Raw genomic sequence first — 16,980 nt, 5'->3', positions numbered from 1 at the left:
ATTCAAAGATATAGTACCATTCAGTTTTAACTATACCTTTGTTGTAGAAATTACATATTCTTTGTTCCCAAACTTATTTGCAGACTGCCCATCTACCTATCTCACACCTTAGATGATGGGACCTTGTTCTTAGCTGCACCATTGACAATCCGGCCTTACCTTTAATTGTCACCTGCAAGTAATATTCTTTATTATGTTCCCCACGTGGGATTGAACTCTTTAATATAATGTTTTTTTTCAACCAAATTGCTTTGTCAACATGGCAACCCTAATTTTTTCTAATACAAATCTTTTTATCTCTTCATTAGTGTTGAGGCATTTTTGAAGGTTAATGTCCCATTTTATTATCCACTTCTTGTTTTGCTTCATCCATGTCTTCTTTCTATAGTCTAGCTTCTCCTCAACAACCATTTTAAGCCAGTGGTGTTCATCCACATTTTCAAATATTTTTAGATAGCTTAACAAATGGATTATCCTTGAAACCTCCACCGAAATCATTCCTGCTTCAACTAAGAGAATCTCATACAAGACCGTTTGAGGCTACTAGTGATAAGATGCTTTTGTATTTTTTCTATGTTTCCATCTGTGATTTGATAGGTTGTTCCCCCAAACCTCACAACCATAGAGAACAATTGGCATGACCAATGCCAAAAAGAGTTCTTGGTTTTTTAATCCCATAACTTTGCTTGTCTACACCTATTTTGCAATAGAAAAGAAGCTTTTCAACCCCCTTAGATCTGTTTTATTCTACAAGTGTCTCAGTTGAGCTTGTTGTGAAAATCAATTCCCAAGTAGTTGTATTCCTCCACAATCTCTAACAAACTTCCTTCAAAGATGAAATCTACCTGTTGCTTCTTCCTCTTTAAATAAAAAATAATGATTTTAGTTTTGTTGGTGCTCACTTGCATCTTAACCTCCTAGCAAAAGGTCTCTAAAGCTTTCAAATGTTCTCTCAAACCATGGGCAGTCTTTGCAGTTAGAGTGAGATCGTCTACTTAAAGAAGTAGCTTCACCACATAACCAACAAGTTGGACACCCTCCCCAATAGTTTTCTTTAGCCATTCTTCAAGTTTCTTAATATACAAGCCAAATATAGTGGGGCCGAGGGGGCATCCTTGTTTTACTCCAATATCATTGTCAAACTATTGTGACATACCTTCTTTACTTTTGATTTTAGCACTAACCTGCTCATAAAGCCTATGCATTACCACTGAAGCTCATCCAAAATCTTGAGTTCCTCCGCTCTTTTCCAAATTTTGTTCCTAGGCACAATATCAAAGGCTTTTTTGAAATCCATTAAGCAACAAAATGCTTCCCTACCTTGGATGTCCCCCACTTTTTTAATAAGATGCCTAAAAATGATGCAATGGTCGATGGTAGAGTGCCTTAGTCTAAACCCAGCTTGCTCTTTCGCTCTTTTTTCTTCCTCTTCTACCCAACTATTTATTCTACACTCTATCATGCTCCCAAATAGCTTTCCAAGATGTGGATTGACCATAATAGTATGGTAGTTAGATGGGTTATTAAGATTTCCACTCTTGTGAAGAGGGATAACCACACGTAGTCCATTCCATCGGAAAAACACTTTGAGTGTCTGTTGAATTTTTATTGAATGTGTAGGGAAAGTAGCTCCATTCTCCACTTTTATAATTTAGCTTGAAGCCCATCAATGTCTTATGCTTTATTACTTACTAAGCTCTTTATCCTTGTTTGACATCTTCCACCGAGAAAAGTTTGGTTAAAGTGTTAACAAAGGAGGACTGTCTTTATCTTGCACCCACTCATAAAAGACCTTCGTATAGTCTAACCATTGGGCATTAGTGATATTGTTTTCTATTTGTTTTCTCTTTTGCTAAAGCTCTCTCCAAAATCCTTTGGGATTAAGTTTATCCAATTAAATTTAACTCTTTCCTCCTTTAAGTGACATAGCTTCCTTTTTGGATTTTATCATTTTCTCATAGTTTATTTTTCTTTGCTTGTTTGATTCATTCTCTTTGACGCTTCTTTTTGTAGCCTTGCAATCTTCATCAGACCACCGGTTAGACAGGAAAGCATTGTTAATTCTTTTATTAGGCTGAGATCTTTTACATAGTTTTAGAGCCTTGTGAATCAAAGGACCAACAAATTGTTGTAGATGGCCTTTTTCTTCCCTATTTTCCTTGCACGAGATGTCAATATTTTCTATTTGAAGATGTTGATCCAATGCAACAACAAATAGCTCTTCATTTTCTTGGTTCATGATGATTTTTCTTTGTGAGTGGTCGTTCTTATGCAAGTGTCGACTCTCCTTTTTTAGGGTTGTTAGTGTGGATGCCAAACTTAACAAGGAGTGGCATGTGGAATGAGCTGGCATATACTATAGGATGCATAAAATCTCCTCAATCTAGTATCTATGCATTCTTTGTAACATCAAAAAATGGCATATCTTTGGTTCCCCAAATCTGCATGCTTGAGCCAATGGGAAAAATCAGCCAAAAAACCTAATTTTATCTTTCCCTTTCATATTTTAATATTTTTTGAATGGTTTTCTAATGCCTTGTTCCAAAATGGTCTACCATCTGTCCATACATTTGCTCCAACCATTTTCCTTCTTTCTTGTCTGTTTGTCTTATTGGTCCTAAAAGCCACATGGATTATTGGGTAAGTGATCTTGATCATCAAGTTTGATATGCCACCTTCTAAAATTGATTAAGCTTCTTGTTGGGTTTTTTAAAACAAGATTATGAGTTAAAACATGTGACCCACAAATGCAAGATGAAGGCATAAATTTAGACAATTTGATAAAAAAATAATGCCAAATGTCCTTTATAGCCCATGTTGCCAGATTTCATCTCTATTAACTATCAATTTCACTATATTTGTTGATGTCATTTCTATGTTGCTAAACTTAAAACTTATAGATGTGCAAGTGCTACCCACAATATAACAATATACACATTTTTGTAAAAGTTACTACATTTCAAGTTCATGTGAGGAAGTTACAACCTTGGGAAGTTGTTATTGAAATCTTGTCTAAGTCAAAATTTCTACATTACTAGTGAAGATGCTAAGTGTTCTATATTGCTACTAAAGTTGAATGGAATAATTCTTAAACCTTTTGGACTCGTTACTTAATGCCAATTCATTAAAAACCTGGACACAAAGCCAAAATCTCTTCACCTCCTTTATTATGTTTCTTAGTGGTGTGAGATTACTTGTGGATTTGAATGCATTACACCATACACATTGAGTAAGAAATTTTGTGAGCATAGTGCTCACAAAGTAGAGTTGAGTGGTAGAGTTGCCTTTGTAGAATGCACAAAATGTGTAGCTTGTTTCATTAGACTTTTATAACATTTTTGAAGAAATACCTTCATCTCTTCTAGCATTTAGTTAGGATAAATCTTAACTTCTTTTGCTAAGTTTGGCCATTTAACTTCCATTCCTCTAGTGGACCTCTAATCACCACAGCTTGATCACCTATTTTTTTATCTGTTTGTAAGATTTAACCACTAACCACCTACCACAATATGCTTCTCTCCTCTTATGGGATTTGACCCACCACTATTAATCCTCCTTTAAAATTCTCTCTTTTCACCACTCATCATTTCTTCTTCTACATCATTCACATCTTGATGCACTTGTTGTATATCACTCTTCATCCTTGGTTAAATCTATTGTTACTTACAAACCTATCTCGCAACACTCTTCTTATAATAGCCTCCACATCTACATTCTCATGTAGAAAAATATATAGACATCTCCTTTTCCTCTTCACCTACTTCCTCATCCACTGACACCTTAGATTCCATATTTTTAACACCTACTTGTACTATCCCAAGGCACACTTTCTCTTTCTTCTCTTGTACTTTGTTGCACCAAGTCCATGGACATTGCCATGTCCTCCAAGGACAAACTACTATTATTGTTACTCTTCAATTAAAATCTCATTCACTTCTTCATAGGCTCGGGGTGATCTATCCCGATGACAATTTGCCTCATATTCCTCTTCCTCGAATAGATGTTTTGTTGAATCAACAAGACACACCTCTATTTCTTCCTTCACCTCTATCTCATCTTCTCTTGTTTTGCCTTCCTCAAAACTTGCAAACTAAAGAATATTAGATTATAATGGGATTCATCATTTCCAATCCTCTTCATGGTTGCCCCAATGGCATCATATTCTTTTTGCAACACAATAGCTACAATTTCTCCCTTTGCATAATTATTCAAAATAGGCTTAAAGTTGATCACATGCAAAATTAACTTGCATTGCTTCTCAAAGCAATCTACCAAATGTTCTTGCAAATATACTTGCAATTTCAACCAAACTTCTTTCCTCTAAATTCTTTTCTATATACTCCATGAATGAAAAGCTTATAGCCCTCCTAAAGCTACTCCATTCCTCCTCCTAGAAGACATCTTCTCACATACTTTCAACACATCCACAATCACAAACACACACACCTTTGAGACAATGACCTCTCACTCACACTACAACCCACAACCTATTTTCCCTTCAAATAGACTACACATGCTCAAGATTGACCAACACTTTTATTTGATGTAGACTTAAAATTCCCTTTCGCCATGTTTAATTCAATGGAGGACATTCCTTCACTTTGTATCCGACACTTTTTTGTTAGGATGATAATAAACACATTATCATTCTTGACACACTTTTTTATATCATTTTCCCTTACTACTCTTCACAATTATAAAAGACACTTGCACTTGGAACAAATTTTTTGGAGCCTCTAAAACAACCCATTGAGCATAATAACCTCTTTTTGATACCATTTGATAAATCTAGATTAGTAGTCTAATGAAACACACCATACCTAGGAACCACTCACATGCCAAGCAAAAGCCATATTGCATTAAAATAAGTTGTATCTATATTTGCTATTATATGGTTAAAAAGGCCTAAAATCAACAAATGGACTAATCTATTTTCAAGATGGGTAAAATCTCCTCAATGCGATCTCCACATTAGCCATAACATTAAAAAAATGACCTATATCTATGAGTTATTTTATTCTATTTCCCATTGACTTGATTTGCATGCTTGGCCCATCCTCTTTATGAAAGAAATCAAACAAAAAAAATGGTTTTACCTTCCCTTCATTTCTAATATTTCTTAATAATTTTTCAATGCCTACCTTGTCCTAAAACAATTGCACCATTTGTCCATGCACTCACCCTAGCAATTTGCTTTCTTTTACTGGCTATTTATTTATTTTTCACATTTTTGGTCATCAATTTTTATCATTGTCTTATTGGTCTTAAATGCTACATGGATGACTAAGTGATCCCAATCATCAACTTTGATTTGCCACCACCTAAAATTGATTGAGCTTCTCGTTGGGCTATTCTAATTAAGATTATTTGAGTTGGAAACATGTGACCCATAGGTTGGAGGGATAAGATAAGATAAGAGGACCTTGGAATTATTCAAAATGTCTTTGGAGTCCGTTAGCATTTTTATTCCTTGTTATCTATCATTTTTCTTTTCCATTCATTCTTGTGTTTTTGAAGTGAAAATTTGTTGTTATGTAAGTGCCATCTACATATTCACATTCCTCTAAAAAAATTAGGCACTTCAAAAAGGATATCAGATTTTGAGTTCCTTTGAAGAAGCTATAGACTTGGGAAGTTATAAAAGCTCTACTAAAAGTGTTAGTGAAGTGACACATTTTGTTTCTAAAGTAGATATAAGATGTTGTAGTCTAGAACATTCTTTAGTCCTTTTCAACTCATCTAGGTTCATGTTGATTCACCAAAAATCTACACATGAAGCCAAAATATTACCCGCTTGTATTATGTTTTTGGTGATGTACGATATCTCATGAACTGAGATGCTCTTGCATTAGTAGTTATTTAGAGAGGGATTGAAGGAAAATAAGTCAAGGGTAGAATATGGAGACAAATAAAAGGATATGATATTGTGTGTGAGCAAGGGAGTGCTTGGGATTATTGTACCTATGCAAAAAAATTGTATTATGTCAAATTTCATCTAAACCCTTCTCCTTTTGTGAATCACTAGTCATTCTTTTGATATTTGTTTTGTTTGTTTATGTTGTTTTGTTCTCTTTTTCTTTTTTGTGTGGGAACAATAAGTAGATTTTCAAATGTTGATTTGGCGAAAGAGAGGGTTTAAAAGATCAAGTAATAGTTAATATTCATCAAAGTTGTTATTTAAATGCATAGAGCTCACCATAGAAAGAAGGAGATGAAAGGTTCGAGAAAATGAGTTTGTGTAGACACCTAATAATAACATCTCATCAATCCAAACCATATCTCTTATAATTTATCATTCATGTTTGATCAACTATTTGACTTCACTATTATTAATCAAATGATATTATATTATTTAATTAATATTTTCTTGATATTTCTTCTATATATTTTCATTAGTCCCAAAATCTAACTCTCGGTAAATAATTATCCAATATTTATTACTGGGGCCTTTATCTCCTTCCCTCCAAATTAAAATAAATATTTAACCTGTCTAATTTTTCTATTATCCATTTTTGTTGATCCCTCCTAATCATATTCAACCACGTAACTTTCTTCTAATCATTTGCACGTGGACTTAAAAAATGATTAATCAAGATTTGAATCATCCAAGTCCCCATGTGGATTGACATGTCATAGCTTGTACATGCATACCATACCATGAGGTACTTGGGACATTGATCAAATCTTCTATTCCTTGCAAATTGGTGCAGTCACAGATGGACAACCCAAAGGACTTTTCAAGTATGCAACTTAGAGTTAACACTGTGGAATAGATTCAAAATAGTAAATCAACTTATCATCGATTCAACCATTTAATGATTACAATTTGTTCATTGGCCTATCTGATGCGAATTAAAGATACATGATGGCTCATAGGCCACCACACATTTATTATAATCTCACATGTAAAGAAAGAACTATTATTAGTTTACTAATATGCTACTATCCTCTTAAGACAATGTCTTGATTAGATCTTCAATTGAAGTTGCTACCTCTAAATGGGTTCGAAGGATGTTTATATATCAACTCCAAGCATTAGGAATGATCCATGTTGGCCACAAGATGTCCCAAATCTCAATGTACAATGTATTGTGTATAGGTCAACCAAATCTTACTCACAAAGTATTGCGTGTTGAAGAAACTCAATGTGGTTTTATTTGAAGATCCTAGTCTCATACTTCCTTAAGATATGTTAAATTGAACTTCATAATGCACATAATGGTTTCACAATCCTTGCCTGATGAACTCGATGTTGCCTATCCTAATTGTGATATTCTAATGGGGATAACATTTTGTAATCTGCTTCAAAAATCTTGAGATTTATATGTGACATTTGTGATCTGTTTTAAAACTTTATCTATGTTGTTAGTGTTGTTGCATTAGTGTTGATGAAGAGACATTGGTGAAGCGGGGTGGGTCCCTACTATTCTATGGCATTAGAGGACATGTGTGGGGCAACATGGTGGGGGGGTTATATTACTGCCATAACTATAACTCCCAATGTAGGGGTGGGTGGGTGGTCCTTTTATCCTAGCGTATTATAGCAACTATCAAGTGGAGTGAGGCCCCCTACAATTCTACGAGGGTATTAATGAACACATCCATAGAATTGTAGGGCACTACAATCAAGACTCGATTCTAGCAGGTTTATTAATTAGGCATCTCCTCAACTATAAGTGTTACTCTAGCCCTATGGGCTCCCCTACAATTCTATGGTGGGAGGGCTAGTAGGTTATTCTAGCGGGCTAATTAATTAGTGTAAGCCATAATGAGCTTTTGTGGTGAAATGCAATAGGTTTCTCTATGATGTCCTTGCATCATAAATCCAAATTTTAAATTCATCCCATGTACTTGGACTATGAAAACAATCCAAATCCCCCTTTTTGAGATCCTTCCAAAGTACATTAAGGTAAACCCTCACATCCCCACCATCTAGTCTTTCCCAAGCTTGATCACTACCCTCTATTCTCCTACATTTGGAGCCTCTCATCTCAACAAATCCACTCCATCAACTTGTCTATCTTTTCTTCCTTGAGATATCTCAAGCATCTTGTGTTCTTTATTTCCCCTTCAATCTTAGCCCTCTTTCTCTCTCTCAAAAACTCTATAAATTAGAGACTTCCATTAGCCATTAACAAGAACTTTGAATGTAATGTTATGCTACCTAAGTGAACACCTAACATATCCCCATAGTCATAATCACTTCAAGCACTTAGGCAAATCTACTATCACTAGTGTAACAAGGGATTTCAACATTACTATACTTACATGCTTTTGTTTATTATTTGAATTTGAGTGTTTGCTTTGATTGTAAATTAGGTTGTGTAGCTTGGTTTAGATTATCCTCTCGTGTTCACTTTTTCACTTGTACATACTTTGGATATCAATGCACTTGTATGAGCGACACAATGAATGATATTTTTTTCAAGAAAAATGGCTAAGGCACAAGGTCAAGGGAAACAAATAATAAAAGGAATTGACCTAAATATTTCATAAAAAAATGTCATTATTGTTGGACATTGTTGCTGCTAGGATGTGTTGTTGTCATTGATGTCAACATATTCCTGTGATTTATTGCTCCATGCTTGCAGATTGGTTTATTGGGACTATGGTTTGGTGTATGGAGTATTTATAGTATCATTATATTCTTCTGTATTGGTTTTGGTGATCCGAGAAGCTTAATTGTTCATATCATATGATCCGATTTTGCAGTTTGTTTTTCTGATCAGTGCTTTGCAGAGTTCAGTATTTCCTCAGGTATATTCCGATGTGATCAGATCTTGAGTTGAGATTTTGGGAGACTGTTTGAGATGGTCTTGTGTATCTTCATTACAGATGGTTCGTGATTTGGTTCTCCGCAAGTTATCTTTCTTCATGATAGTTGTTGCAGTTTGAGTGTTCTTGAGTTTCAGACATTGACAGATGAAGATTTGATAAGTGGTGTTGGTGTAGTTGTTACTGATGATTCTAACGTTCTTGCTAGTGTTTCCTAATTATGTCCTATTTGTCTTGATGATCTACATTGATCGTTGTGCTATTTGTTGGTGATTTTGTTGAACCAGTGATGTTCTTCATGTTATGCAGTTTTCTTGGTGGTGTAGCGTGTTGCGGTTGATCTTGGTGTGATTACCAGTGGAGATGAGCATTTGGAAATTTGAATTAGGTCCATGTTATGTCATGTATATCATTATATTGGTCAGGTGGTTGATCCTTGTATCGTGTGATGTAATTTTGTAATTGTGAGTTGAGGGTTTAGTCGACCTTGTTGTCAAGGTTGATGAATTGTATAAATAAGTGATATTGTCATATAACTTATGTGTTGAGGTTGTGTCTGCATTATCAGAGAGTAGTATATGTGCGAATAATGATTCATCCTTCAGTGTGATGTATTGAGCAAAGATTGGTGTTGCAGAGCAGATAATTGTGCTTAACCAGAACTGTCATCAGGCATTTGGAGATGTTATTATTGTAGTTCATTTCTTCTAGATTGTAGTCGGAATCTTGTTGTAAGTCAGTGAGACTTCCCTGAGGGTTGTAGCCTTCTGGGTCATTATCTTTTTAGCAGTGAGCTCTAGGTAGTGTGCCTGAATGCATGTGCATTCCCCATTGTAATATTTACACATGCTACTGCGGAGTATCATCATATTGTGGGCAGGTTCCCGCCGTGGTTTTTCCCTTAATCGGGTTTTCCATGTCAAAATATTGGTGTTGTGTGTTGTGTTATCAATTTGCTTATCTTTGTTATTGGTGCAATTTATTGGATTTGTATTTGTGATTAAGTTTGTAGATCCAATGAAAATTGATTCACCCCCCTCTCAGTTTTCCTTCATTATTGTTGCTAACAATTATGAGGTGCTCCCTTTGACAAAGGAGAATGTATAAATGAGGGGCACACCTACATAATCAAACAAAGGGATTATAGTCTAATTCAAAGGGGTGCAACTCATAAAGACAAATCCATTAAATAAATGTTAGGTGAAACTTTTCACTATCAACCTATGAGAAGTGTAGTTCAAAAAAAAAAAGTAAAAAAATAATATCCATAGACTCACAATAATATTGATATATTGTTCTACCCTAGGAAACCCTTTTGGAAAAAAATTAACCTTCAAATCTCAAATGAACTAATTCTACTATCAACAATTGTTTTGGTCAAACTACAATGAAAGGCTTAAGTCTTCACAAGAAATCACACATAAATTAGTAGTTTTGGAGATATTTTGGTAGCATAATGGTACCTACAATATAATATGATAACACTTCCAACTTTAGTACTCAATATAGGAGAGACCAAAATTGTAAACCGTTAATAGTTTCAAAAACCATGAGCTCAACTACACATCTAAATACATGATAGATTCCAATGCCCAAAACCAAGTTGAGTTAATTGATAGTAAATTGGTAAGTTCCATCACTAATTTAGGTGTATGAACTAGTTTTATCCTCCATTTTGGAAGCATAATCATGAAAATCTTAGTTAACTGAAAGATTGTTAGAACATAATGTTATTAGGGGTCACATCCTAATAACATTTATATATAATGTTCTAATATAAGGTTATAAAACCTTATATATTATATGCTTTATAAGCATATCCCATTTGAAATAATTAGAATCTAATAAATATTAGATTATTGATTATTTATGAATGGGGGCTATTGAAAAGGTGTGACTAGTGAAGCCACCCTTCCTCCTATATTTAAGGAGGTTCTCTCTCATTTGCAATGTGTGTGAATTTGGAGCCTTTATGGTGAGTTGAATCACTATGCACAAGAGGTATTATTGGCCAATGGAAGTATTGGAGAAGTATCCATAGGTTCATGTCTATTTTATGATAGACAATATTTGTAAGTGTTTTAAATAAATGATGCTTTATGGGGTTTTTTACCCGAAAAGGTTTTCCCCATGTATATCTTGTGTAATGTGTACATTTATGCATGTATGTTTCTCATTTCATTTAGTTTATGATTTTATTTATAATGATTAGTATCCTAAGATCCTAATTTCTAACATTGTATCAGAGCTAGGTCTAGGCTAGGAGCCCCAAGCACACGAGAGGTGTGGCTTAAGGGGGGGTGTTGGTGTTGGAAATAAGCCACACCCAGACCGACGATGGACTGGTCCAAGAGGGGCCAGTAGCTCAGTGGTAGAGCACTCCAACAGCGTATGGAAGGTCCTACGTTCGAGTCCTAGCTGGTCCATGTCTCAACATGGTATCAGAGCAGGTTAGGCTATACTAATCATTTTACAAGTTATACTAGAAGATACATATAATTTGATGGAAAATTTTCTCATGGCCAATCAACACATATGTAAGGCTATGTTTTTTTAAAATGCATCTAGTATGTCCTCTCCTTATTTTAAAATCAATTCATCAAGGCTAAGTTAAAAAATTCTAATCATTTTTTTTTAAAGTGATACCTAATTTTTTTTCATATTAGCATCTATTTGATTACTAAGTAAAGAATGATGTTTATTCTTATGAAAATAAAGAAAACACAATGAATTTTTTAAATAGATATCATAAATTTTCTTTTATTTTGAAATAATTGACACATTAATTTTTGTTTACATTTTTTTTTGGAGTGAAGAAGTTTGAGATAGAAATTCCATCAAATTACAGTCCTAAATGTTTTTTAGGTTCATTTGAAACCTTGATTCATTATTACCAATTCTCAAGTGGTCTTCATAATCCTTTTTGTCTTATCATTATGACCTCCATCTTCAAGTAAAAGATAGAAAATAAATTATCAATAAGAACCACATCATCTTATAAAGATACCAATAATAAATATGACTTAATAGTTCCTCCTCATGAGATAAATATGACCAAATATTTTTCTACATCTTTTTTTGAGACACTACTCAACAATCAATCAAAATAATTTTTTTTATCTTCCCAAATCAAATTAGAATTAAGTGAATGCTTGATAAGATACAAACCAAGTCAATTAATAACCTTTGAAATGTCGATTCTAATATAAAAGGACTTATAAATAAATCCTTCTCTTTTCATTGTCATATGTTTTTAAATTCAGACGTCCTTATTCAATATTACAAGACACATTTTTTTAAAGGTTGAGCGTGGCAACGCTTATAAATGTCATGACTTTCTATGAAATTACGACCTTCTTTGAAAAATCACAACCTTCAGTACAAAGAAGCATGACCCTGTCCCATAGATAAATATGTATCATTCCTTTTTGATGGGAACGTTGATTCCCCTCTCTCTCTCTCTCTCTCTGGCTCAATGATAGACAATGGAAAGGACACTTGCATTACCATAGTTTTGGTTGGGGATTTCTTCTTTCAATCCCTCTCAAAGCCGTCCTCACCTATTCTCATTTTGCAAAAGGATTCGGTCTTTGCTCATTTGGTTAGCCTCATTTGTTACATGTGTGTTCAAATATAACAAGGGGGAACTCTTCATGCAATTGTGTACCATACTATGGATATGTTTCTTCTTATTTGTTTGGTGGATTATATTAAATCTTTAAGGAAATATTTTGATGCCATAGTCTAAGCTGCTCTTTGGAAAGTTTGTTGTCATATGCACTTGTTAAAGCCTTCAATTGTTTTGGTTGTCTTTAATTTTTATTGATATTAATCACGACTGATATTTGTAATATATAAGTATCTATATACATTTATTTATACTTTGTACAGTCAAATAACTATTATTTGATTAAGATGGGTATGATATTGGAATTGTTTTTTTCTCTCAATAATATGTGATATTGATATAATATCAAGCTTTATTTGAGACTAATAAGGTTGGGAATTTGATTTTCTTATATCTATCCAAATGGTTGTTTCACCCAAATATTGAGTCTAATACAAATTTTTTTTAAACACTCATCCCCACATATAATGTATAATGGATCAATTCATATAACTTATGTTCAATTTCCTCACAATAAAGATCAAAATGGTGACCTATTACTTATGAAGAAATGTGATTATCTCATGAGTAATCATATGTACTCTATGAAATGTTTCATTCCTTCATGTTGTCGAATATTTTAAAAGTCTCCACCAAACTTGTACACTTCACATACATATAATTAATCTTATCTTTAAAAATGGTAAATGTAAGAAAATCACATTCTCTATGATTAAAGTAAGATTATAAGAACATTCTTAAGGGGGTTACTTTCACGATGTTATAAGAGATGGTGTGGAATTGTAATTTCCTAGATCATCCATTATATGTGTTGACACTTCATAATTCCCTTGTAAGTGTTTTATAATGTTTTTTATGAAACATATAGGCTAGTAAATATGCATAAGTAAATTTAACCTTGATAAATTTCTCATTAGAATCTTTTTCAGAGATAGAAGTGATTTTTTATTCTATTCTATTTTTGATCCATTTTTTTTTTCAATTTTACTATTATAATGGGTGGCTATCACCCTTATAACCCTTATAAACTGTCTAGGGAGCAAACCTAGAAAGGATAGCTCACCCGTTGCTTTAAATTTTTTTATGGATCATTACTATGTCTACTTCTCTTAATTATTCATGCTTATGCTTATGAAAATATTTGTTGATCTCCTTCCTACTAATCATTGGATTATATTCTAAATTTATGAGGAATATTATATGATATTTGGAAAATGACAAATGTATAATATTATGCTCTTTCTTTGCACCAAAAAAAAAATCAAGTTTAATTGATTATTATGTTAATGTTGGTATTATGGATGTGTTGCATTGGTTTTGTCATTGATGTCAACAGTTGTCAACACTTATCAACACTGGAGATCTTTGGTTATGTTCACTGGCATGTTCAGTGACTTATGCACAATCATCGGTATCTGGTTCACCGCTAGGTTATATTGTTCACCGATACTAAGGATGATTTGTTATCATCTGAAGATTACTTGGTTATGTCGAAGACATTGTTTGGACACTTTGTTTTGGTGATTTGGTTATTGGTCTAATCGAGTTTGCATATTTGCTGTTACCGGCAAATAGGTCTAGGTTATGGACCGACAAGCGTTATCTATTCCAGATCAGCACGAAACGTTATGGAGATGTTTTATTGATTGACTATTATTGTAAATGCATTGAGCCGACATGATGCATCACATATTGATTCATTTGTAATTGATTTAATTGTAATATTCCTAGTGAGCCGACCTACACATTTGGTCTTAGGTTTTGGTATATATGTAAGATCTCATTTGTGAGATTAAGTAAGAAAGTGTGTGAAAAGGATTGTAATAAGGTATATGCGAATTCAAGCAGAGCTATACAAGAAGACATCATTTGAAGATTCAAGGAAGGTATGAAGAAGACAATCAAAGCTTAATTGGTACTGAATCCAACATATGAAGATGCTATTTTGAGTAGTACATTATGATTGGATTTAACCATCCAATTGTAGTCAGTGTGACTCCCATTTTGTGATTGAGTAGCGAGCTCTAGGTAGTTGGCCTTTCTGCATGTGCAGACACCATTTGTACACACATACTATCTGCAGTAGTATCATCTGATTGTGGGTAAGGTTTCCCACCGTGGTTTTTCCCCTTACAAGGTTTCCAAGTACAAATATCTGTGTTATGTGTTGTGGATGTTATTTGTCTTTTGTTTCATGCATTAAACTTTACCAGTACTGTTATTAATTGTTAAACTGTCTACCAACATTAAGTTTGGTTTACCGGTATTATGCACTAAGTTTGGTTAAGTTATATTTGGGTTGAAATTAATAGACAACTGATTCACCCCCTCTCTTAGTTGCCTCCGGGTCCTAACAATTGGTATCAGAGCTAAGTCCTCTTTTTGCAGAAGTTTAACAGCTTGAGGAAATTCTATGGCAACTAACTATTTCAGGAAGGACAGTCCGAAGCTTGATGGAACTTGTAGTCACATAAATCTGTCCATTTTAATTAAATGAATATTTGTTACTTATTTGATTAAAAATCCACTAGCCATCAGTTAATTAAATTAACATTTAATTAATTCATCTTCAAACATTCTCCTATTAATTAAATAAATTATTCAATTTATTTTAATTAATTCATTAAACTAAAATCACAATTAATTAAATGAATAAATTCTATTTATTTCATTTAATCCCCTTTCCTCTTTTAAATAAATTAAATGAAACATTTATTTAAATCATTAAATACCCCCCACTTGCATTCTCCTAAAAATGCAACTTGCACATATTTATTGAAATAAATGAATTTATTTTAATAAAAATCCTATTTTCCCTCACCCACCAAACCCACTTGCAATCCTAACCCCCTTCTAGATTCTTCTAAACCCTTCCTAATTAGCCTAATCCATCCCCTAATTATTGTCACATTTCTAAGCAACTTGGAGTCACTTCTCAAAGACTTCAAAGTCTTTGAAAAGCATTAAATGCTTTGTGTATTCAACAATTTAACCTCTAAAGTCTTCCAAACCACTAATGGCTCTTACATGACCATTAATGGCTCTTACATAACCATTTATGGTTAAATCCACTTGCACCCATGGTTAAAGACTTTAACCCCTGACTCAACCCTCATGTGACCCATGTGTCTTCTCAAGCATTTATTGCTTTGACCATGTTTATCCTCACTAACTCTTGCACAATAGTTTATCCATTGGATAAAAGTATTATTCTTTGAATAATGAATTTATTCACTCAACCCAACCTTAACCTTAACTCCCAAGTTAACTCTTAGGTCATGTCAAGCATTTAATGCTTCTTCCCTCTCCTCTCAACCCATCTCATGTTGACACTTGTCATCCTGGGATTGGGTTGAAAGCCTTCGCATGGATTGAATATCATTCAATCCCGACCCTTGTTGAGATTACTCAATCTCAACTATCCATTGCTCCATTTTTCTTATAAATAGAGCTTATTTCTTCATAATCCAGATCCTGAAAACTTGTATGCATTTACATTATAGCCATTTTTAGAGAGCATTAGATAATCAATCATATTCACTCTTTTGTTTTAAAATCAACACTAGCTAACTAGATAATCTCTTATTTTAGCTCTTGTTCACATTTGCATAACATTTTAGATTACTCATCTTTTCATCTTGAACCTCCATAAGGCATCCATAGTGCAAAAAGCTGCTGAGAGCTACACTAATTTGGAACTTGGAGAGGAGAAGAACAAGGAAGGAGAAGCTAACAGCATGGTAGAGAGCATATGGAGATGTTTAATTACTTTTTGTAGATTCCTTAAGCTTTCTATTTGTTTAGTAGTGTCTTTCTTGATATGCTTGCTTAGGATAGTATTCAATCTTTGATTTGCTAACAGTAATGACTAACTCTTGTCTCTTGTGTTTCCTTGTGTGTGTTTTGCTATCAAACCAGGTTTTTACTAATCCTTCCATTTTGCAGAGCATCATTTGGTGAACCTAACGTGAATCAAGGAACAACTTTTTGAAAAAAAAACTAACTTGTTTGACTGTTTTGCTTGACTCATAGGTCGCGCTTCGGCGCTTTTGTTCGCACTCTAGCGCTATCGTTATTTGGTCTTCTAGCGCTTTTGTTTCTACAATAGCGCTATTGTCCACAATTTAGCGCTATTGTCTATAGTCTAACGTCGTTGTCCCTTAATTAGGGCTTTTGTTTCTTTATTAGCGCGTTTGTCTTTTGGTCTAAATATCTTCTTTTGGCGCTTTTGTACTTAGTTTCGCGCTTTTGTGTTAAGTAGCGCTTCTGTTCTCACATAGAGTAGTGCTATTGTAACAGAGCGTTGTAAAAAAAATACCTTGTAACCAAAAATCAAAATTTAGGCTTGTGGAAGCCCACCTAGACTTCATTTCATTTTTTTTTAACTTGTTTGATTATTTGTGTAGGTGGAGGAGTTTAGAGTAGAAAGTAGTTGCATTTATTTCTTTCACTTTACTTTTTCAAAGTTGGATAAAATGAATTCATCTTCTTTTTTTTGGCTTAAATATTAAACTCACACTTCATTTTGGGTTATTAAAAAGAAGCACACCTTTTATTTGAGCTTAAAACGAACTTTA

This window comes from Cryptomeria japonica, chromosome 5 (genome assembly GCF_030272615.1).
Source record: "Cryptomeria japonica chromosome 5, Sugi_1.0, whole genome shotgun sequence".
NCBI classification, from domain to species: domain Eukaryota; kingdom Viridiplantae; phylum Streptophyta; class Pinopsida; order Cupressales; family Cupressaceae; genus Cryptomeria; species Cryptomeria japonica.
The sequence above is the reverse complement of the archived record's forward strand: the minus strand, read 5'-3'. Positions refer to the sequence as shown.